Below are 22,536 nucleotides of genomic sequence, written 5' to 3'. Positions count from 1 at the left end.
TTCCCCTTTGTAATGGTCCTAGCCCTGGTGAGGCTGAGAGTGTTAAGGAAGAGAATTACTTCACATGTGCAGGTGGGGGGGGGGGGGGCAGAGGGGAATGAACACTAGCTGTCTACCTATCTGCTTTAAAATAATTGCTCCCACAGTATGCTGATAAATTGTTGAGATTGTCAGAAACTGTGGTGGTCTTTGTCCTACAAAGCAAATTAAGCACAGTAAACTGGAGCTGCTGCACACAGTAAAGGCATTTATAAAATTTATTACTGATGAACACCATTCAAATTCATTAGTTTTGTCCTTATCCTTCTCCTGGCCTTGCAGTGAGCTTGGACTTGTGATGAGCCTCGGCCAAAGGTAATCATTACTTGGACCAGAATGAATGTGAATTGAGCAAGAAAGTCATACCACCAGTCCCTAAAGCAGGCCTGAATGTTTGAATGACGGTTTGATACTGAAATGCAAGAACAATAATAAAACCTGAGGATTTTGTTCAGCTGTGAGATCTCCTGTTGCCCCTGCTTTCAGGCATGTTGGAAATCACAGCAGCTCCTGCTATTTGTCCTGGTAAAAGTCATATTCTGACTGGGGGGATGAAACAGAACAGTTCAGTTTTTGGCATGGTGGCTGAGCAGAGATTCATGATGTAGGAAACTGTCCTTTGCATCTGTTTTATCCAAACCTGTCTTTCCTGGTTTTGCAAGCCAATATGCAAACAGCAGACGTGCTTTTGGTGTGTTACTGCCCAGAGCTGGTTTCAGCAGAAGCAGATTGCAGGAGTACCGTGCTAGAGAGAATTTGTATTGCTGTGACTCTTCTTCCCTTCACACTTTTCCCAGCCTCAGCTGTGTAGCTCAGCTGCGTACTGAGGGACAAAGTCATCTTTGCTGTTCACCACCCTCGTGTACATCATGTATAAGAGGGAGGAGAGTCAAATGATATCTGCACATTTCAGGACAGTGCCCTACTGGTGCACAAGGAAGCTTACTCCTTTTCCTCTTTGTGTCTGTAGGTCAGTCATAACCTGATCCACACTGTATTAAGGTGTCATCATGATACTGAAAGACTGATTCTGTTTTGACAAGTGGGATAAAGAAATGCAGTGAATAGCAGAGAACTGTAATCCTAGATTGGATCTTATAGTAGAGCAGCTGACAAATATACCCACAGAAAAATCACAGGTCTTGCAGCAGAAAATAGAGTGGGAGGAAGTCTTGGTATTTATGCAGCGTCCCAACTAGACAGGAGGTTGGATATAACTGTAGCAAATCCCTGAAGTGTTGGGCCCTATGTGCCTTAATAGTTGACTACAAGGGGAACAAACCTTGTGTTTGGTGTGCTGCTGCAGAAGCACAATAGAGATCTGCAGAGATAATTCTGAGATTGCCTGTGGTGCCTCTGGGGTGCAATAAATATGCCCTTGTCCCTTGTTTTACAAGGAGCATGTTGCTTTTGAAGGCAAGAAGTGCTGAACAGAACAATATGGGCACTTGAGAAAAAGCTTGAGGAAAGAATGATGAAATTGGGTACCTCGTCTTAAGTGAATTCCTTTAAACCAAAGACTGAGTGCATATGGGTCCAGGGACTTCAGAAGAGCCCTGAACTAGGCTAGGCAACCCTTCTGGTATGGAGTGTGATCAGTTCCTTCCTTGGAGAGTTTGGAGAAGTCTTGAGTATTCACATGAATGAGGTGGCAGCTCAGATCAGAGAGTCTTCACTATCCAGGAGTTGTCAACCAGCTCTTACGGCGCTGCCATGTTCAAGGCAAAACAGGTGATGTAAACTGATGTCAGTAATGAATCAGAGCTCACTTAAACCTGCAGAGGAGCTGGTCTCTTGCTCCCTTAAGATAGGACAGTTGTTCTGCAGAGGGTGCATGGAAGAAGACATTGTTTAACAGCCAAACGTATGAGAGGATTGAGGTGCTTGGACATGGAGTGGTTTTGCTGTTTCATGCAGAAAATGCTGATGGGGACATTATGACCCAATTCACATAAAAAGGCACTTAGGGAAAAAAAAATGGATAAACTGCTTCTCCACTACTTCAAGTCGTCAAGTCAACACCAGATGTTTTTGCCTTGGTCAAATGCAAGTTACTGATCTCAGCCTTCCGGTAAATGGATTAAGTGTTATGGTCTGTGACACAAAGAAACTGAGACTAGAAAATCTCCTTTGGACTGAAATCTGCAGAATAGGAATTATTTAGCAACGTTATTGATCCAGTAAGTGTAAACAAAGACTAATACAAGCATGTTCTTGAGCAGCCACCAACTTAAGGATAAATTCATCATTTCCTGTTTGCTATTCAGACATTAGAAATAATAACAAGAAGGGGTGATGTTTTAGATGTGGGGTGCCTTACTTCTGGAGCTATCTCAGTGAATGCAGTGGGTAACAAAGGCAGATCGGGGCATTATGGGGATAGCCAGTTGTGCTGTGTCTCAGCTGGCTGCCACCATAGAGACACTTTTCAGAAGTAGACTGGTCTCCAGCAGAAACAATGTCTGATTGATATGTTCAAAAGTAAATACAAAGGGTTTTTCCTTTCACCATCAAATGCCTGCTGAACTGCTCAGTGCTCGGTTAGTCTGCTGCTACTTGTCTCTGGTTTTTTCCTTTTGGGGAAAATTTTGTGAAGGTTGGCTCGACTAGCAGCTGAAAAATGCCACAGTAGAGTGAGGAGCAAGTCAGCCTGATGCAGCTGCGCCTTACTTTATTGAAAATGTGGACTCCTGAAATTCCAAAGCATGGAAACAGAATGGGATTTCTGGTGTATTTAGAGCTGCTGTGTCTTGGGGGCTGTATCTATTCCCTCATCCCAAAGGTACATGTTTGAATAGTGCAATTCATCCTATGTAACTTTATACATACAAATCAAAAACATCCTCATGGTACGGAGGCATCTAGAGTCACATATATAGGTATTTGCAGATGAGATGAATCTTCCTGTATTCCATCAACTGTAGAGGGAGAGTGGCTGGCTAATACCTAGCTGTGTACAGTACAGGTTTCAAGGTTTTGTCTGATCATCTTCACCCTTCCTGTTGCCAGTGGTTAAGCAGCAATATGAGTTGAGCACTGAGGATTTTCTTGTTTTCACATGTACTTTCAGGCCACTAATGAAACTGCTGCCTATGAGTCATTGTAACCGTCATCTCACAGGTGGATTTCAGCAGTGCTTTTCTAACAAAGAAATTAACTGCTAAACGCTTGCAAATATGAAGCAACACTGTTCGTCTCTTGTAAGATTGGGATGATTATAAAGCACTTCAAAGGACATCTCAGGTGCCAGTTGGGAGTGTTAACATCACGTGTTGAAGCAGGGCAGATCTGAAAGACACCATGGATCAGAAGTGGGAGTATTTGCTGTAGCTTGACAGCTCTAGACTTAGTCTGGCATCCATGATGTGATGGTTGAGAATTGCATCCACTTTGCAAGTCTCAATTTTGTATTTGTGAAATAGGAAGCAGCCTTTTCCTTTCAGTTAAGTGCTTTGATTTTGTAAGTGAGAAATGTTAAACAAACAGATTGAAACCACTGCAGCCATGGCAATATTTTCTTTTAACTTCAGGGAGATTTGGCTTATGGCCTGTACCATATTGTATTGTACTGGCTCCATTAGAAAAAGCATAATGAATGAAAAGGTCACAGCTCCTTAATTTAAAACAGGTAAAAGGATAAAATGTGTGTGGTGGGGTTCCACTGTAACTGCCCCGAGCATTTGCCATTGAGTACCAATGGGAACTCTCCATCCAGGCAGCTCACTAATCTCCTTTTAATCTCATTGAGTTCTGAACATTTTCTGGAAAACATTTTTCAGAACTAATGTGCCTGGGCAGGGCGGGGAAATGTGAAACCACACAAAAATGTGCACAACAGGAAATAATGTTCGAAAGCTGTGAAAATCATTTATCCTTTTGAAGCGTAATGGGTTTTAATTTTCTCATGCCCTGATCTCCCTGGCAACAATTTAAAAGTACATAAGCATTCATGAATCAAAGCTCTTCACGTCTGCATTTTTAATTATGTGTCATTGGATTGAAACTTTCCCTTTGATCTTTGCATTTAAAGGGATTTACAATTTAATGATTACAATCCCCATCCCCGCAATGTCTGTGCTTGTTACTGAGCAATGTCACAAAGGGGTCACTGTTGGACAGGGGGAAGGCAGTTCTGTTCAGCATAAGTGTGTCTGAAACCTGCCTTATGCTCTGACTCATGGAGGAGATGCCTGTGTGATCATGGGGCTTCCCAGTGGTGGTGACTCTAGGCCTTTTGCTCTAGGCAAGACACTGAAAAACAAAGATAAAATAGAGAACAACAATAACCTGGTTTTCCATTAAGCAGACCTGTGCTTTAGGCAGCTGTGTCTCTTGCCCTGTGTAATGACTTTAAAGCCACATAGTGTGGGCGCCATGACAAATGGAGGTGGGAATACTGCTAGCTACCTGCTGTGAGGGCCATCAGAAGCAGTTGATGGCTTTGAGGTGAATGGAACACTTTGTTCCTGCCAGCAGAAATAGTGCTAACAGAAGAACTTGAACACTTTGATTCAAGCTGGGGAAAGCACACACCTAGTTCAGTGTGCCTGATCAGGAGAAGGAGATTCAAGGAGGCTGTTCTCAGCAGGGCAAAAGGAAAGTCTTGTGGTTAAAGCACAAGTTGAGAGTAGGGGTGTCAGACTGCCTTGGGGAGAAGGGGGCTGCTGATAGGAAGATTATGATGGGAGTCTGGAGTGGGGAACAAGTGAGGAGGCCTGGGGAGGGTGACAGTTGTGATGAGTTTTCTGTGTAATACAGGGCTGCAGAGCACCAAGGAGATACTGTAGCTGTGAATGCCCCATAGGTGGGTGACCTTGCTGTTGTCTGACTTCTCCGTTCTCATGAGACTCATAAATACCCAACTACATCCTCAGTGTATATGGCAGGGTAACCTCTTTGCCACCAATGAGACTTGTCCTGCTCACCACTGGTGTTAAGAGATATCAGCAGCTTCCCATTAAATGTGTGTGTGACTTGATGCAATGCGCAGCACATCCAGGGTACTCTCTAATGAATCCTTCTTTCAGAGCTTTTTGCTAGATGTTTAATTTTCATGTTGAATAACAGTTTAAAGGTCATGTGGGTTGGTAGCATGTGCAAAATGAATGAATGTTACTTCTGATGTGCCAGTGCAAAATGAAGGCCTTGTACAGACTTCTTTAGATGCACACTGCTCTTGTATTTTCTTGTAAAAAAAAAAAAATCAATAAAAAGTATTAAACTAAAAACCCTGAATAGAATATTTTATGTCTTATTAAGCTACTTACGGGTTCAGCTGGGATAGCAAGGGTCCTATTAATCAATGCTTTAAGTTGACTCCATGGTGAGTTGATGAGTTGAAAAATTTGTTAAGATCCCTTTTTTCCTTCTCTTTAGAGGGTCTTAATGTGGTAGATCTTGTGAAGCGAGCATACGTTTGTGCCATTAGCGATAAGTTAACATTGCATGATTTAACATTAGAAACATCATTTATTGAGCTTATGCTTAAAAGGAAATACCAGGTGCGTTCACTGCAATGTGCTCTTTGATGATCCAATTTTACAATCATTTTCTGAGATTAAGAAATTCATGGTTCCAACTATTGACAGCTGCTGTTAAGTTACTCCAGATGGGGTTACACTAGAGGTAGACTACTCATCCGCGTAAAGGCTACAGGAGAAGATCCTAACAACTTGAATTGTGTTACTTGGGAAAAAGTCATGCTTTTTAGAGCAGAGGTACCATCTGTAGTCTAGAGAAGTGCTGTAGATCAAGGATAACCATGAAGCAAACTTTGGGGATTGGTAGTGATAGGAAGCAGGTGAGAACAGGGGAGGCAGAGAACTTGCAGGAAAGGAGAGAACTTAGGGCAGTCTTGCTTGCTTTGCGTGCTGTTTCAGGTTGCTTTTTTTTTTGACTGAATGAAGATACTCAGAAGGTAAGAGAGTAGCAGGAGCAGCGGTTGAGTTTTTGAAGCAGCAGCAATCTATAGACTGTTTCTGCCCATAACATAATTAGTGCCACAGTATAATTAGAGAAGAAAGAACAAAAGGAAGTGAAGTATCTCTGAGGGCTTCAGTTTAATTTGCAAAGAAATCTGGGTGAGCATCTAAATATAAATGTACTCTTAAAACAGTATAGGTTGATAACCAGATTTTAAAGAGCACATATCATCAGTGCGTAAGGGTAGAAACACCAGTTCTATACATCCATACCTTTAAAAAATATTTTCTTTAGATTGATTTTTATTGAAATACCTTTTATTTAAATACTCCTATTCAACTGTAACTCAGTTCTGTATCCTGAATAGGGAACTGGATGTTAGTTAAGCAGTAGCTGGGTAAGATTAGTCATTTGCAGTTCAGCTCCTCCTCCAAGCCCTGTCCCCTGCAGTAGCTGGTACATGGTGGTGATTGTGCAGTGCAGGAATCTCCTTCCATCACTTGTGTGTTTGTATTCCTGGGCACAGCTGCTAGCAGAAAAGGTGGATCTTGTTTTGAGGCTGGAAGAGGTGCTTCAGAGCTGACTGATTTGCTCACTTGCTGCACTGTGTGCAGTCTGTCACTCCAGTTGTCTTCTGTGGCACATAGGAAATAAGTTGTTTGGAAAACTTCACTAAATCTGGTCCTAAAGGCAGGACTGTCTTTGTTGGCAGTGTCAGTAGATGGATTAAGAAAGCAATGAACTTGGTTCCCTCATTTTCCTTTTGCCTACAGAAGTGTTTTTTAGCATAGCTGGTACAATGTGCCATCAACAACCTGTTGTAAACAGGTTTCTGACACTGTCTTCTCTGAGTTGCTTTGTCCTTTGGTATATTAATATGGTATCTTCTTCTCCAGGTTGAACACATAAAACACACCATGAGAAAGCTCGAAGCTGACATACGGAAGGCTTGGAGCATCTTGCATCTCTGACTGTGCTGAACTTCCTCCTGGCAGGATTCCTCTGAAACTCTTGGGAACTCCAGGTAAGCCATGATGGTGGCTCTGTAATACTTTTCTTTCCCACCTCTGCCTTATGAGCTTCCCTGTTTACTGCCTTCTGCTCGTCTTAGCCTTCTGTTGTATTTTTTACGTTAAGTTATGGACTGTAGGGGACATTCAGTACCTCATTTTCTGCACAGCTCCTATGAGAAAGATCCTCCATTCTTGACAGGAATACGAAGAATGCCTACAGCTGGCTAAAACGAAATCAATTCTAATAAAAAATAATAAAGAAAGAATGCACGTGCTGGAAATCAATCATATAAAATAGCAGTTAAAAAATAATTAGCACTTTTTGGGAAGGCATTAAATGGATGTGCAGTTACTGCAAAATTAAAAAACCATTAGATTAATTGCAAGAAAAACTGCTTAGCTCAGGGCTATGGTAGTTGTGGCTGGGGTGATGGCACATCAGAGCATCAGCCATCAACTTTAAACAAGGATTCAGGGTCCGCTATTAGCAAAGGTAACAAAAAAGCCCAGTGCTGCACTAGAGCCAGTGAAGCAACAAACCAAATGGGATTCAGGTGCAGAGTTGGATGCAGTCCTGAAGTGATGGTGAGAAAGCAGCACACCACCACAGGACACATGCTGAGAGAGTGAGTAACGCTTCCACCCTGAGTACAGTACATCTGAGTTTATGGGGCCATATTTTGTTTTTCTGCCTGGATTTGAAGGTTTAGAACAATTACTCAGGCTCCTGAATGTCAGTTTGGTGGAATACCTTGCGTTGCCAGATGTCTGGAAACCCCAGATGTGTTCCCTGAACGAATCAGCTCTACAGAACATGTGCAATGAATCCGTGGCTACCAAAGCCACACTGAACTCATTATGGCTGTGCTGTATAATGCCGGTCACACAGACCTGGTTGGGAAGTCCTGATTACAAAAATAGCGTCTCTCTGCTCCCTTCTCTTTCCTTGTAAACGTGTGACAAGCAGATAGCTCTGCTGCTGGTGGCTTTAGTGGGCTTGATGGAGGGTTATAGTCATCTGAAGATACACGTTTCTGAACGAGTGTAGTAGCATCACTGGAGCCCTCTGTGGAGAGTGCTCAGATCTCATCTTATCTAAGGTTTTCACTAGTGGAAGTCAAACATCAGGCTCCAGCCCTGGGTGATGACTTAGATTGATGAAAGAAAATTAAAACTTTTAACTCCCTGCCCTAGAGGGAGAACATAATGATCCAGTCCAATCCCACTCACCTCTTTGAAATTATTGTTATCTTTTTAAAGGAAGTCAATGATTCATGAGATGTTTAGTGGGCAAAACCCTCTCAAGCACTGGGCTGGCTGGGTTATAAATGATCGGTACACAAGCAGGTATTTTTCTGGCAATTCATATGCTGTCTACCTATGACTAGGGCTTCTTTTTGCAAGCTGCAGAGCATAAAGACATAAAAATGATTTGCTGTGCTTGGGTATAGCTTAGGCAATGGTAATTACTGCAGGGAAAGGTACTCCACTTTATCAGTGGGCTGATGCACAGTTCATTTGAGGTTTCCTCCTTTGCTCCAGTATGTATGAAGGAGGGAAAACAGAGGAAATAAAACTGGCCATGAGGAAAAACGCAGAAACTCATTACTGAAAATGCTGTGCACTGTGAGTTGCACAAATACAGAAAGACAGAGGGGAGAAAACCCCAGTACAACAGAATACAGAAAGGACAATGGTAAATGATCCATTCCTGGCAGCATTCAAGGCCAGGTTGGACGGAGCCTTGGGTGACATGGTCTAGAGTGGCGAGTCCCTGCCCATGCCCATACCATTTTATGATTCTATCCCTGTCTCTGACCTGGAAATGCTTTATTAAGAACAGAAAACAAGGAGCAGCAGGATAACGGAGAGGCAGGCACTGCAAAAAAAACAATGCAACATTATAATCAGTATTACAGGTTTATTTAGTTACAAGTAGCTTTGAGATACAAACCAATTCACTCTAGAACAAGTAAAAAAGCAATGTGCAAAGTGAAAGCACCTTTCCAGGAGGAACAGAAGGTGGGATAATGTTTAGTTTTAAGGGTGACTTGGTGGGTTTAGTTTTGTGTTCTGGTAGGTAATTGGGATTGCAGCATGACCTTAGGCTTTTAACGTGCATCGTGTGAAGAAGGTTTTCTCCTAAGGGTGAAAAAGGGGGAGACTCAGAAGGCTGTTGGATTTTTCTGCTGGTCAGTAAATCTGGATCTTCAAAATAAGAAGCCCTTGTGAGAATCGTACCTGTGCAGGAGTTTGATCAACATCCTAGTACAGCACTTTTCAAAGCTTTTTGGTTGCTTGAATGAAAGTGGTGAGTCCTGTTCATGTGCTTCTTCTGAGTAGGTCAGTCCAGTGTATCTTTGCTAAATGCTACATGCCTACTAAATGGAAGTATCAAATGGTATAAAATAAATATGTGCATTATGTTTCTTAACCTTATAAAGCTGAGGGACAAGATTCCACAAATCCTAAATCCATTTGTTTTCTTTTGTGGTTATCCAACTGAAATTTAACCAAAATGTAGCTGGAAGCTGTGAAGGTTCACACAGCACCATGATAGTAATGTGAAGTATTGTCAGAGGATATGAAAGAGACTAAGGAAGGTGGAGAGAAGTATATTTTATTAGACACATTTTTCAAGCTCCAAGATGGGCATTTCTGGCAGCAGTTTGGTTTGTGTGTCACGCCAGTACAATCAATGGTGGATGTGTTCATGCAGAGGGTAGGAAAGCAACTTCCCTTCTCTTCCTTTTTCTCTGTGGAATACCTGAAGTAGCCAAAATGAACTGTGGTGTGGGTCAGGATTTGGCTTTTCAGGCATCATCAAATTAAGGATGCTTGGGTGTAGACTGCACTGTACCTGACACCTTCTGTGTGCTCAGTGTGCAGCTGCAATGCACAGAAAATACCCTGATCCATGTTGTGTTGAACGACAGGTCGAACTCAAGCTGAGGTGGCTTTGTTGGGAGTTTGCTTCTCTATGCAAAACCACAACAGGATTATGCCTCATCACAGGGGTATTCAAGCTACAGAAATGTGATTGTCTCCTTCTCTGGGCATATAACTCTACAAACAGGTGTGTGCACTACACCAAGTGTGAAAATGAGAGATCCCTCTGAGCTTTCTGGGAGATGGTACAGTGTTCCAGCAATGTGCTGTGAACCAGGAAGGTTCAGTTCACAGCACCCACAGGGGAAATTGTGTGGAAATCTAGGAATTCTTCTGCCCTTTGTTTTTCCCTTTGAAAATTTCTTCCTGTTCGGCCTTAACACAAGTTGAAGGTATCTAACCACAGGTATTCTGGCTTGGGATTATTTGCCTGCATACCATAAATGCTAAGCAGCAGATATCCATAATGCAGCACAACATATATAATACTGGACTTGTAAAAACATTCAGGGTTTTGGTTGTAAAACTATATGTAATTTTCGTTTTCCTGACTCCCCTGTTCCTGAGGTCTGCTTGCAGGGAGACAGGACTAGCACCTCATCAGTGATTCATTTCCTAATGAAATAGAAACTAGCATCAGGAAAGGAGGGAAAAAAAGGCAAGATAAATGGTTGCCTTTCTGCCAAGCATGCAGTGAAACAATGGGTTTAAATGAGATACATTCCTGACAAAGATCTCTTCTGTTCTCTAAAGGCTTTCATTGTACCTAGAGTTATATTTTATCTTTAAAAAGTGCTGTTCTTTATTTTATGTGAGCTCTCTCCCCCTCGCCCTCTTTTTGTCTTGCTGAGATTTAAGTAAGCTCTTGTAGTGCCTGTATCTCTGATCAGGCTTAAAGATTTGGAAAGCCAAGTTCGAAAGGATAAAAAAAGCCTTAGTATCTAGACACTGATAGATCTGATTCATCACCTCAGGAGGACATTACCACACAGCCTGTGCCACAGATTGTCTTGATAACAAGCCCTGGATTTTTCTTGGCATGCATCTTCATTTAAAGGTCAAAGAAAGAGGAATTTCTGGGTTATGAAAAATAACAAAAAAAAAAAAGGGGTCACATTATCTTGACAAAGCCATAGTCTTCACTGAGGCCAGAGGATTTACAGTAGGAACAGGGGGCTTGATTCGAGCTGAATAAAAGATGCTTTAGAGCTGTTCTGAGCTCTGCAGAGAAAACAGAGCCACAACATGACAGTCCAGCCTGGGTTGGGTTGAGTGTCCTGGAGCAGGGCTCCACTCCTGCTCCTTCCCCACTTGGGAGCAAACAAATGACAAGAGGGTTGTATCATCCCCAGTCCCTGCAAGACCCTGACCTTGTGGATGAGGAGAGAAAGACAGCCCAATTCAGTGGAGCCCAAGCTCTGCTCTGTGATACGTAGCAAAAATGAACACCTCCAGCTTTAGACTGAAATGCCTTAGTCTTATATTTCTAGTTTTCCTTTCCTTCATATCCAAGCAATAATCTACTGCCTAAGATGTGCTAAACTTCATCTGCTCTCAGTCAGGATGCCTCCCTGGATAGCAATTAAGCAGTGATGGCTACCACTTAATGGGGATGGTAATTCTCACTTAATTGGGGTGTTTTCCAGTGTCTCAGACTCGGGGGGGGGGGGGGGGGGGGCGGCATTGTCTCTTTGGCTTTGTGTGACCTTTTAGAAGGGAGACACCCAAAGAGTGGTTTACCTTCACCTTCTCCTGTCTGCTCACTTGACCTTTCTCTACCAGGCAAGGTCAATAAGTACTGACTGTTTTACAAATTCCAGTGGTCAGCTAATAGCGTAGCAATGCCTTGCTCTCTTCAGGAATTTGTCAGCCCCAGCATGAGCCATGGTGGCTTTCCTTTGCCCCCACATTTTGGCATTAAATTCACTAAGAACAGCAAAACAAGGCCTATCTTAGGAACTGGAACCACTGATGGCACTGTGCAGCAGAATTTAACTTCACTATCCAGCAGCATCAGTGAGAGGGACCCCAGCCCCAGGAGAATGGGATTAGGAGTAGGTCTACTTCTTCAGGCTGCCCTGTAATGTGCTCTCTGACACGAGCCTAATGTTTTTATCACTCTGCACTGAAATGTCATGATCTGGAAAATTATTCCACTTTGGAGTGAGCTGCGTGTGAATAACTGATCTGGTTTTGGTTGTGAGAGTGGATCAGAAGGAACCAGGTTTACCGTTTGTCAGGGAATCCAAATGCTAAAAAGCAGTTTGCCCTGTCAGAAAGCATTAAAAAAATTCTAGACATTGATTTAAAAATAACTGAAACTATAGAAGTGAAACATGGTTTGGAGCTATAACAAAAAAGGGAAAAACAAAATGTCACATCTTGCCATTTCTGAATTTTTAAATTTAGACTACTCAAGTGACAACACTCAAACGCTGTTTGCCTCAGCACTGCCTCCCAGCCTGTCTGGCTGTGTTTTGAGGAGAAGAAAGTGACCAGCAAATGGAAAACACTGATCTTTTCCCATGTGCTTATAATGAGATGCTTACAAGGCCCTCCCACAATGGACAACTGAGCATAATACCTGTAGTAGGAAATGGTTCTGTCATCACAACATTGACAACACAGGGTTTTAAGGGCTGGAGAGCCTAGTGGAGATATTTGTCATAAGTAGATTCCATCAAAGCTTCTAGGTATTTCCCATTTTAATCCTATCTGTAGAACATTGACTTTTCTAATCAATTGTGAAAGTAAATCCTCAGGATTTGCCAGATTATGTGTGAAATGCAATAGGGAGTACTTAAATCTATCAGTAAATAAACACAAATCAAAAACTAGAGGGGGGGAAAAAGCAACACTTAGTATCCTGGCTATAATCCATGTTTATTATTTAACTTTAAAATGACAAATCAATAGCAAAATGGAATTAAGTAGCTGTGTAAGCACAGAAGTAATTCTATCAGTGTAGGAGATGCTCATGTTTTACATTATACAGAGCCTGGTGTGTTTACTGAGCAAATGCAGAAACATCAGTGAGAGCTGGAATAGGAGCCAAGGCTGAAGGCACCAGGGATGCCATCTGAGAGATGAGACCCTGGGGACAAGTTTCTGAACAGCACTGGCAGTAATGGCAAAGTGATGCATTCGGGTTCTTCAGAGAAGATAATGAAACTTGCTTTATGGTTTGAAGGTGCGGCTAAGCTAGAAGAGAAAAGACCTTGCCTAGAGGTCAAGGCTTGATGCAGTCTTAACTAGTAGGATGTTTAAGCACGTCTGATCTGCTAGTGGATATAGTTGTAACCCTACGACTCTGGTTAACTAAGGTGTGTGTCAGAAGGCTTTAATGTTTTCTCATGTAGTGGAACTTGTGTAATAGTGAGGTTGCTCAAGCAGAGAGCTGGAACACAAGCAGCATAAAAATCTTTACAGATTTTATACCGTTTGTTCTCTTAGGATGTGCCTCCTTACAGAATACCTTGTAGTGGATTTCTGTTTCAGCCATCACAGGTTGACTTTGGGGGGAATTCCTTCCCTTGTTGTGGTTTAGCTGTATTTTACACTTGACTTTAAATCCTTTTTGGGAAAATCAGTGAAACTGAACCATCACCTCTGTGCATATTCAGGGGAAGAGGTATTAGCAGCAAGAACAAGGAATTATTGACCCATGAAAATAAACTTGTTATGTGATAGAGAAAAAGTTCATGAGGGCAGATTAATTAAATCACTAGTTGCCACTCCCAAAACAGCATTCCATGACTAGAAGGACAGGGTATTGTATGGTGAACAGAGAATATGTGAACATCAAAGGAAACATTTACAGAATTTACTAACCTCAAGTTGTACAGCTTATTACCATGATGGTTTCTCCAGAACAAGGTCTAATCTGACTGTAATAGTAGGAAGAATTTTACTGTATGTGACCATTTGCTGTGCAACAGTTCAGAGCAGTCAACAGATGAATTTTCAGCTTTTCTTCCACAGTCATGAGTACTAGAAACTCTATTTCTTTGCTCACAAGACCAAATAGCTGAAGCTGTGAAGGAAACATGGAACATAAAAGATCTTCAGTGGAGTCAAGAGAGCTGGCAGCTCTGACCTTCTTTCCTCTATGTTTGCATTTCAGGTTTTATTTCAAATCTTCTTTACTGTCTGCCTTCAGAAGGAAGCTGAGGCTCATGGGGATGTTTTTTCAGTAGGTTTTGACCCTGGTTTGAGGGAGCTGTTATCTTATTGATAAGTAATTCCTGAATCTAGAAACAATAGTGATGGTGTTACAGTTGTGGCTGTTTAAGGATGTGAGACTCAAGGTTTGCAGAGAGATTTATTACCTTTTATTAGCTGGTTGGAAGAGCAGTTTTGGACACATCAGCCTTTTCTGAAATCATTCTTTCAGCCTAACAGCTGGAATAAGAAGGGTAGAGATAGAGAGCCCTGTCTTGGTTCTGTCCCCATCTGCTCTGGGACCTGGGTCGAGTTCATTCTCCCTCTCCTGAGCTCAGTTTCCCACTTGTAAAATACAAAACACACCTGAATGTATGCAGGAGTGGTGCTTGGGCTAAGGGATTTCACCTGGACAGGTCCTTGGCATAAGACCTGAAATACCTTTTCTGTGTTTCACACAGTCCTGCTCAGTGAACACAGATGAGCTGTACTTCTCTGAGCCAATGTCTTGATGTGTTCCTGGTGTAACTGATTGCTTGTTGGGGTGCTAAAAGCCAAAGGGGTTTGCACCTTCACTCTGCCCTCTGGTTCCTCATTTCAGCTCAAGCAGTTCAATGCACATGCACATGTGTAGGTGACCCCACTGCTGCTCACATCAGGGGTTGAGCTCGTGCCACACTGAAGTCCTGCACACACAATGACTGCCCTGTTCATTAATCATCTCCTGAAAAACCTTTGAAATTACATTATGTTCAGAATCCATAAAATATAATTAAAATATGTAAATCTATTCTATTATTTAATGAGTACATTGAGACCTGAAAGTTTAAATTAGATGTAAAACTGATACAGACCTATTGCTATTGATTACTTATATTAATAAATCATTGCAGCGTTGGACAGGGATTTTTTTCCCTATAAGTGACAATATATTTTTTTAATTATTATTTCATCCATTAGTTCTTACATTTATGCAAACTTTTATTACTACTGTGGAATAGTAATGAGTAACTTTTCTGCAGCTATTGTTTAGCATGATTTCTTCAAGTTCTATTCCCTTCTTTTGCCCTTTCATGGAAGGCACAGCAGGCTGCTAACAGTGCAAATAAGCCCAACCCCTTCCCCCCACATTTTACTTACAGACATTACATCAGACACATATTTTAGGATTAGTATCATTTTCTGGGAGCATGGGGTGCCAGCACAGTGGAGTTAGAGCACTAAAACCTGATGGTGGAGCAGATGTGAAAGTTATTCTAGCTTTGGGGCTTACACTGAGGGAGGAAAATACAGAAATAAGGATTGTGCTGGCTCTACACTAGGAACTGTTTCTTTACTACTTGCATACAACTGGCTGGGTGTTATTAAACATCTGTCATGGTGAAGAGCCATATAGGCTGTACAGTAGGAAATGAGAGTATTATTTAGAGTATTGTCGTAATACCTTAAACCTTATTGTTGACTGCTTTTCCCTCTGCTTAAATACATTTTGCATCCAATGTACGTGGTTGTTTGTTTCATGGTGAAGGCTCTTGTAGCAGAATTGGAAGAAGGAAGGTTCTTTCCCATGGAGGCTGTGTCCCAGTCCTGGGCAGGCTCTGCAGGGCAGGCAGCAGGGGCTGAACGGCCTCATGCATCGTCCTCCTGCCTGCCCAGCCATGCCCCCTGCATCCCTGCAGAGCTGCTGACAGGAAAAACCGAAGGATATTTCACAACAGATTATAAGTATTTGAAACCAGAGCAAATGTCAGGCTGCTTGACAGCGAAAGATAGCACTTTAGCACAGCTGCCTCTATTACCTTCCACTTTCTTGATCTGGCAAGATCACAGGCTTCAACCTCATTTAATGCCTTTCCTCTGCATTCCCTCCTGTAGGGCAGACGTACATCTCCTCTCCCTTCGCTTGTGCTGCATGGCTCACCAGCTGCATACCAGAGTTTCCAAGGGGAATATTCAGGAGATGAGAAGTCATCAGCAGCAAAGTACCAATTTGTGTCAGGCAGTGTGTCAGTAACAGGAGAGAAACCAGCCTCTTTCACCTGTTCAAAACCCTGATGCCTGCTAGGTGTTTGGATCAGCACTTCAGGCAAGTTTCGTCTTTTTAGATACCAAGGTTATACTCAAAAGATAGGCATTGAAATCCCATACAAGAATATGCAGGCAGGAGTGCAAAGAGGTAACTGTACACATGAAATATGCAGTTTCAAACCCCCACTGAGTAATTGTGGCCTCACAAGCATTCAGCTGCACCTCCAATTTCCTGCTTTTCTTTTGGAATGACTTGTCTGTGTGTTTGTCACATTTCTTCTCTGCACTTGAAGCGATGGCCCAAAGCACCGTGTTGGTGTTTAGCACAGATTTAAGCTGATTTCAGAGCTGCTGTAATTAGTTCCTTGCAGTCAGTGTACTCTCCCAGTTCTTACCCACTGGGATGTTACCAGACTTTATTGTGTGTGTTTCTTTCTGTCTTTGTGGAACTTCTGTAATACTTTTCTTTGATAGCAGCTAGGGCTTCAAAGCTTCCCATGTTTGAGCCAAAGGAGACTAATAATGATCTAATTAATGAAAAATGTTTTTTTCTGCATTGCTGTATTTTATCTCTTCCCCAAAGATGTGTTGGTGCAAGCCAACCTCAGGCACCAGCTACAGCCTTTTCTTCCTCATGTGTTTGAGAAATACACAGATGCATCTGCATATATCCCATGTTGTCCTCACTTGAGGGTGTAAGTCTTGAAAGATGTAACTTGGATTTAGGAAGTAGCTGTTTTATTCCCAGAAGATTTTCCTTCCAGCTAAGATTTGTTTCTCTAGCTCAAACCACAAAGCCACTTTTACCCTCCCTAAAAGACTTCAGTCTGTGTAAGCTGCAGTGTAGGACATACTTATTATCCCCCAGTGGGTATTCATTGCCCCTCTCCTCCTGCTTTTTCAATTTCACTTTCTTTTTATTAATTAATGAGCTCCCTTAATTATTTATAGAAGCCTTAAAATGCATGAGGGTTGGATTCCAGTGTCTCTTCCTTGGCACCCTGCACTGTTTTGCCACAGGAAGGGCACAAATTCCTTCCCAAAGGCATGAAGAGTGTTAGCTTTAATTGGCAGGGTCGCAGCACATCATTATGCACTGGGGGCAAAGCACAGCAGCTCCTGTGGCACACTTAAATCAGTGAGTTCTTTACAGCTCTATGGGCAGAATAGGCCTGGGCAGGGCCTTGACCATCCTCTTGCTGTTTTCAGGCTGGCACAGGACAAATTCAGTGGATTGCAGGTCTGTTCTGTCGTGCACCCAAAAGGCTGTGGCATGCTGCCTGAGGGGCATTACAGCAGCATTCTGCTTTGTGGGTTTTTTATTTCTTTATCAGAGGGGCAGCAACAGGACTGCTTTTAACTACTCCTTTGGCAGACCTATATTACACATTCCTTGGAACCCAGCCCTTCAGTCCAGCTTACTATCCCCAGATCTTTCCCTTTCCAACTGTGGCTCAGAGCTACCAAATTAGCCCCCAAAGGTACTTAGTGTTGTCGTATCCACATTGATGCTGGATAGTGTGGGAGGAGGCACAAGGAGGATGACAGTGCAGAGGAGAAGGGAGCAGTTCAGTGCAGAGATTCAGACTGGCAGACAAGTTGTGTCACTTTGTGGTGCTTTATGACCTTGAGACACTGTCTCAATAAATCATGCCAAGTAATTAAAACCATAATTTAGAACTTAACTAGTGTGTCAGAACACTGGGTGTACGCTGGTGATGCCTGTTTTCCTTTCCTCTCCCCTCCCCCCCCAGCATGACGCTGGGCTCCAGCAGAGTAAAACCATCTACTGAGGGCAAAAACTCAAACATAGTGGCTTGCCGCCAGCCACTGGAATACAAATAGGTTGATCCAGGCCAGGCAGTATCTGCAGGTACCCTGGAGCCTCCTGTGGCACCTCTGTGGCCTCCTCTGACACTGCAAGCAAAACCACAGGTTCTCCTGCAGCATAACTATTTCCTCACTCCTTTAAATGGAAAGCAGATGTGTCTCATTTACTTGTGACCCTGAACACTGAGACTAGTAGCAAGGCAAGATATGGGGCACTTTACAAAACAAAATAGAACTCAACGAAGTTGCCAAGTTAAGGACATCATTTACCTGTCTGTGGGATTGTTAGAAAATAGGTTTTTATTGGTGGTAAGGGATAAAGGATTGCCAGGTTTTGATACCATCTGTCCCCATCCTATGGCCCAGCACAAAGTACAACACAGCTGAGTTGTCTTGTCAATGTGGGGGAGTCTCAGCTCCTGTGTTGTCCTTCTTGGCAGTGTCAGTAGTGAAATCGGGCGTGAAAATGAGAAACCTTCTCAGTAAGAAGGGCAGAAGGAAGAGGAGAAAGTAAGAGCTCTTCATTAGACCCCGAGTGTGACAGTGCACCTTAATCTGGGACAGAGCAGGACCGTAGCAGTGTTTCTGGCAGGTTCAGTCCACATGGTACTTCTACCATGAGAGACAAAACAAATGCAGGAGCATAGTATCCCAAATGCTGGATCTCTAGCCTGGACTCAAGCTTCTCATTATGTGACCAGTTAGACAGCAGCAGTCTGCCTGATCCTGGGGCAGGAGCTGACCCAGAGCACAATTGCAGGTGGAGATACCAGATCTGTGGGAGCAGGCAAAAAACCAAACTAGGATTTAGCAGTGCCTGACAGTGAGGACATGGCTGGGTACGTCCATGCAAGAGGAGCAGAGGAATGCAGCAAACTAAGCTGTGTTCCTCAGTGGGCAGCGTCGAAGGATGAAGGTGTTTCTGTATTTATCTTGCACTTGTTTGGGAGAAAGAGTACAGAACATAAGTGTATCTCTTACAGAGTTCATTTACTTTGGCAGAGGTCCCCACTGGTTTTCTTTTACAAATGAAGCAACCCAGAGAGGATATTCTCACCTTTCCTTAAGCTGTACAGAAGCCTGTCACCACCAGCTGGGTCTGCATTGTTCCCCACCCCTGTCATTTTGGGGGCTGCAGCAGAGCTTATTTCTGCTGGTTGCCTCCCTGCTGGCACTTAATCTGCTGAGTACAAACCCATCACACAACAAAACCCAAAGAGTTAGTTAGTTTTAAATTTGGGTCATTTAAAAACCCATTGTATCTCTTGTAGTTGGGTTCTGCAGTGTGTCATCTCCTCAGGCAGCAGGGCAGCAGAAGATCCAGGTCTCTTATCAAATCAGTGCCACACGGGGGACAACCTGGTGCAGCCCATCTGGATCAGATTAAGTTTGACTTAATTCTTTTTTCCTCTTTTGGCAAGAGCTTTGGTACTTCATTTATTAAAACACAAACCTGACTCCATGCTGTAATTGCCCAGCTTGACAATAATAAATCTTACAAGCAGGTTTGCAGTTTTCATGCTTGAAGTAATGATTTACACTCATTCACACAAAATTTGAGGGCCACAGCTTATTTTTACTGCTATGTATTTGGAAGTCAGTGCAACAAACTGAGGAAGTGTGGTGTTCCACATTGGTGCAAGGGAAAACAGCCTGCACCACTGCCCAGTGAACAGGGTTGCCTTTCAGTTGAGGAGCAGAGGTCTGTGCTGCACCACTAGCTGGAGGCAGTAGGCAGTACCTGAACCCTCAAGGGACAGCTCTGGTATGGTTTTCTTTGTACCATTCTCTGACCATAAATCTCACGAGCATTTATAGTTTGAGCTGATATTTCTCATGCCTGGTTGATGATCAATGAGTTATTAATGTAGAAAGTTAAAGCAGGATCTACTTAGTTTGCATTGCAAACAAATAATTGCCTGCATGGTTTGGAGCAAAATGGGATCCTTATTTTGGATGGAAGTTAGACCAGCAAAGCACACTGGGATATTAATGTAGCGTTCTGTTTTCAGCTTCATGCAGAGATGACATTTAGGCTATGGCTATACTACTTTTCTTGGCTATTCTACTTCCTGGTGTACTTGTCTGCACTACGCATCCTGGGGTGTTATGTCAGTAATTCCTTTAGTACTGGGCTTGAATTCAAGGCTGTTCCCATTGCTGGGCCCTGGTTTTCCTGCCAGTTGTGATGCAGCTTGCCTGGCTCTGGGGACAGCAAGAAGCCTGGAGCTGCCACACTCGTATAGATACCCTTGCAACACCTGGCTGCGACACAGGCAGAAGAAATATGGGACTAGATCTCAGTAAGGACTAGCTGCTTAGCCCAGCTCGGGGAGAAAAGAGAAATGCCAATAGGAACAAGTTAAAAATAGCTCCAGGGGGACAGAACTATCTTCTAAATTTGGAACTGCCTATTTCATTTTGCCAGTTTTGTCCGTTCAGGGACACTGTTATCTGCATGGTCTGAAATAGAGGAAGGGGAGCTGAGGATAGTGGGAGCAGACACAGAGCCATGGGAATGCTGGGGACACACTGGATTCATTGCTCCTGTGACCAAGGGAGCTGTAGACCTGTCCTTTGGATTTCTTTCTGCTTATCACAAAGGTATAATAATTATGATGAAGACAACGAAGATCAAACTAGAGGCTCTGCTCACAGGTTTCTGGCAGTTCTCAGTTGCACAACAGGGCAGCAGGTCCATCATGGTGCCTGATAACCAGCAGCAAAGCCCTGGCTGTCTGCTATGGCTGGGCGAGATCATTAGGGATGCGCTTAGAGTGTTCATAAGCACGGAGCCACCGCTGTGGGGAGGCCTTGAGCCTGAGAGCTGCAAGTGTGTTATTGTGTGTGCCTGATGCCTGCCTCATGACTGCCTCACCCTCCCTCTTTCTGCTGTGTTTGTAATGCTAGATGTGAAAAATTAGCAAGATTCCCTCCATGCAAACAGTGGGAGGAAGCCTGCCCCTCCTCGTTTATGCAATATGAGCAAAGGCAGAATGTCACATTATCAACAGGACAGGGTTATCTTGTGCTTTACTGCCTGACTCAATGCATTTCACTGATGTCACAGATTTATATCTGAGAGGGTTTGATCTGTTTGGGTTAGCAGATGGGTTCTCCAATCATACTTCTAAGGTGAAATATTGAGTGACTTATTTATTGATCCTGTCTCCTTCAGATAATGTTTTACATTGTGCTGATTCAGGCCAGCGAAGGCCCAGGCATGGCAGTGCTCTGGACAGAGCAGTCTTTGGCGCTTTACTGGCAAAACCCTGGCCAGATGCATGCTGGACTCACCGTATGGCAGAGGGGTTTGCTGGCTGCTCCCCAGCCTTGCCTGGAGGTGGCCAGCCCTGGAGCAGTACTTCATAGCCCATGGCTTTTGTTCAGAAAGACAGGAGATTTGTTTAAAGAGGAGCAACCATGATAATACTTCAAAGTCAAGTAATTCTTTTCAATGGGGAACAGGAATATGATACTGACAGCATCAGTGTGAGGCTCCCACAGCAACATGCCTCCAAATCCAAGCAGCTGACATTGATCTCCTGTAGGCTGAAAGGAGGGGTTGCCCAAACCCACCCTCTCCATCTGCAGACCCCAAAGATGCTAGTTACATTTCCTGCAGAGCTTTAGTTATCACTCAGATCTTCAAGTCAAATGGAAAAAAATGTAATAATTGTGCATCAGTGAGCCAAAGGAGAAAGAAAAAGATGAAATATTCCAAAATATCAAATGCAAATATTGGCTTGCCCCATCCCCCCCAACATTGGTTATTACTGAAAAACCAAGTTTGAAATGCACTTTGCACACAGACTCATCATAAATAAGGCTGCTTTGCATTTCATCAGCCTTATTTTCCCTATGGGTTCACTGTCATCTCTCATTTAGGCACCACAGGGATGATCAACTTCAGAAAGAAGTTGAGATGGAAGGCGCCAAAATGTAAGTGGGTAAAAAACTTCCACTCCACAGGTTCATGAGCACAGGCGATTGAGTCTGAAGGAAAGCAACTTCTGTATCAATAGTGTTAAGATTTGATGAAGTCACAATTTGCTTTTAAAGTGTTTAGTGACAATATTTGGTATTGTCTGTGACGCTGGATGCCGTACTTTGGTGATCACTGTGAAACTAGGAGTTGCTGTGCACTGAGGGAGAGATGCCAGCAGTATGTTAATAATTTGTTACTTAATTTCTATTTCAGAGTGGTTTATGAATTATAGCTGTTAGCTATAAGGAAAGAAAAAAGGTAAAGATAATGGAATTCAGATTAAGAGATGCAGTAAGAAAGGATGTATCTATGGCTGTGATGTCTCAGGTAGGATTCAAATCTGGGTTCAGCTTCCATGTTTCTATTAGATCCAGGGCAAATCTATCTTGTGCCCCGGTTTCCCAGGTGCTAAATGGGGTTGGAATATCCCTTTCTCTGAGGCATTGCCTGCAGTGACCAACAAGCGTAGCCTGAAAGCCGAATCAGTGACTTCAGAAGAACACCCACAAGCCTGAATAAGCCCAGGACCTGCTGACCACAGGATGCAATGACTGTGATCTGTGGATGTGCCTGAGCAGAGTAAGGGTAACCTGAGGGTTGGCCGAGGAGGAAACTGGCCCACTCACACATAGAAGAGCACAGGAACGCTTTGACTTTGACTAGGGC

At 43.1% G+C, this 22,536-nt stretch overlaps 1 long non-coding RNA gene across 1 annotated transcript in view; it reads left to right on the top strand.

The window, feature by feature from the left end:
• LOC134170544 (uncharacterized) overlaps nt 1-22,335 on the top strand; it is a 34,274-nt gene extending 11,939 nt beyond the window's left edge. Inside the window, exons 2-4 of the long non-coding RNA XR_009967302.1 lie at nt 6,858-6,985; nt 21,771-21,824; nt 22,276-22,335. This is a non-coding gene — a long non-coding RNA (uncharacterized LOC134170544). The remainder of the gene's footprint in view (nt 1-6,857; nt 6,986-21,770; nt 21,825-22,275) is intronic.
• The last annotated feature ends 201 nt before the right edge of the window (nt 22,336-22,536 follow it).

Source organism: Pezoporus occidentalis, unplaced genomic scaffold (assembly GCF_034315485.1).
Source record: "Pezoporus occidentalis ecotype Australia unplaced genomic scaffold, CSIRO_AGI_Poc_V1 ctg110, whole genome shotgun sequence".
Classification (NCBI taxonomy): Eukaryota; Metazoa; Chordata; class Aves; order Psittaciformes; family Psittacidae; genus Pezoporus; species Pezoporus occidentalis.
This window is presented reverse-complemented; position numbering and strand designations above follow the sequence as displayed.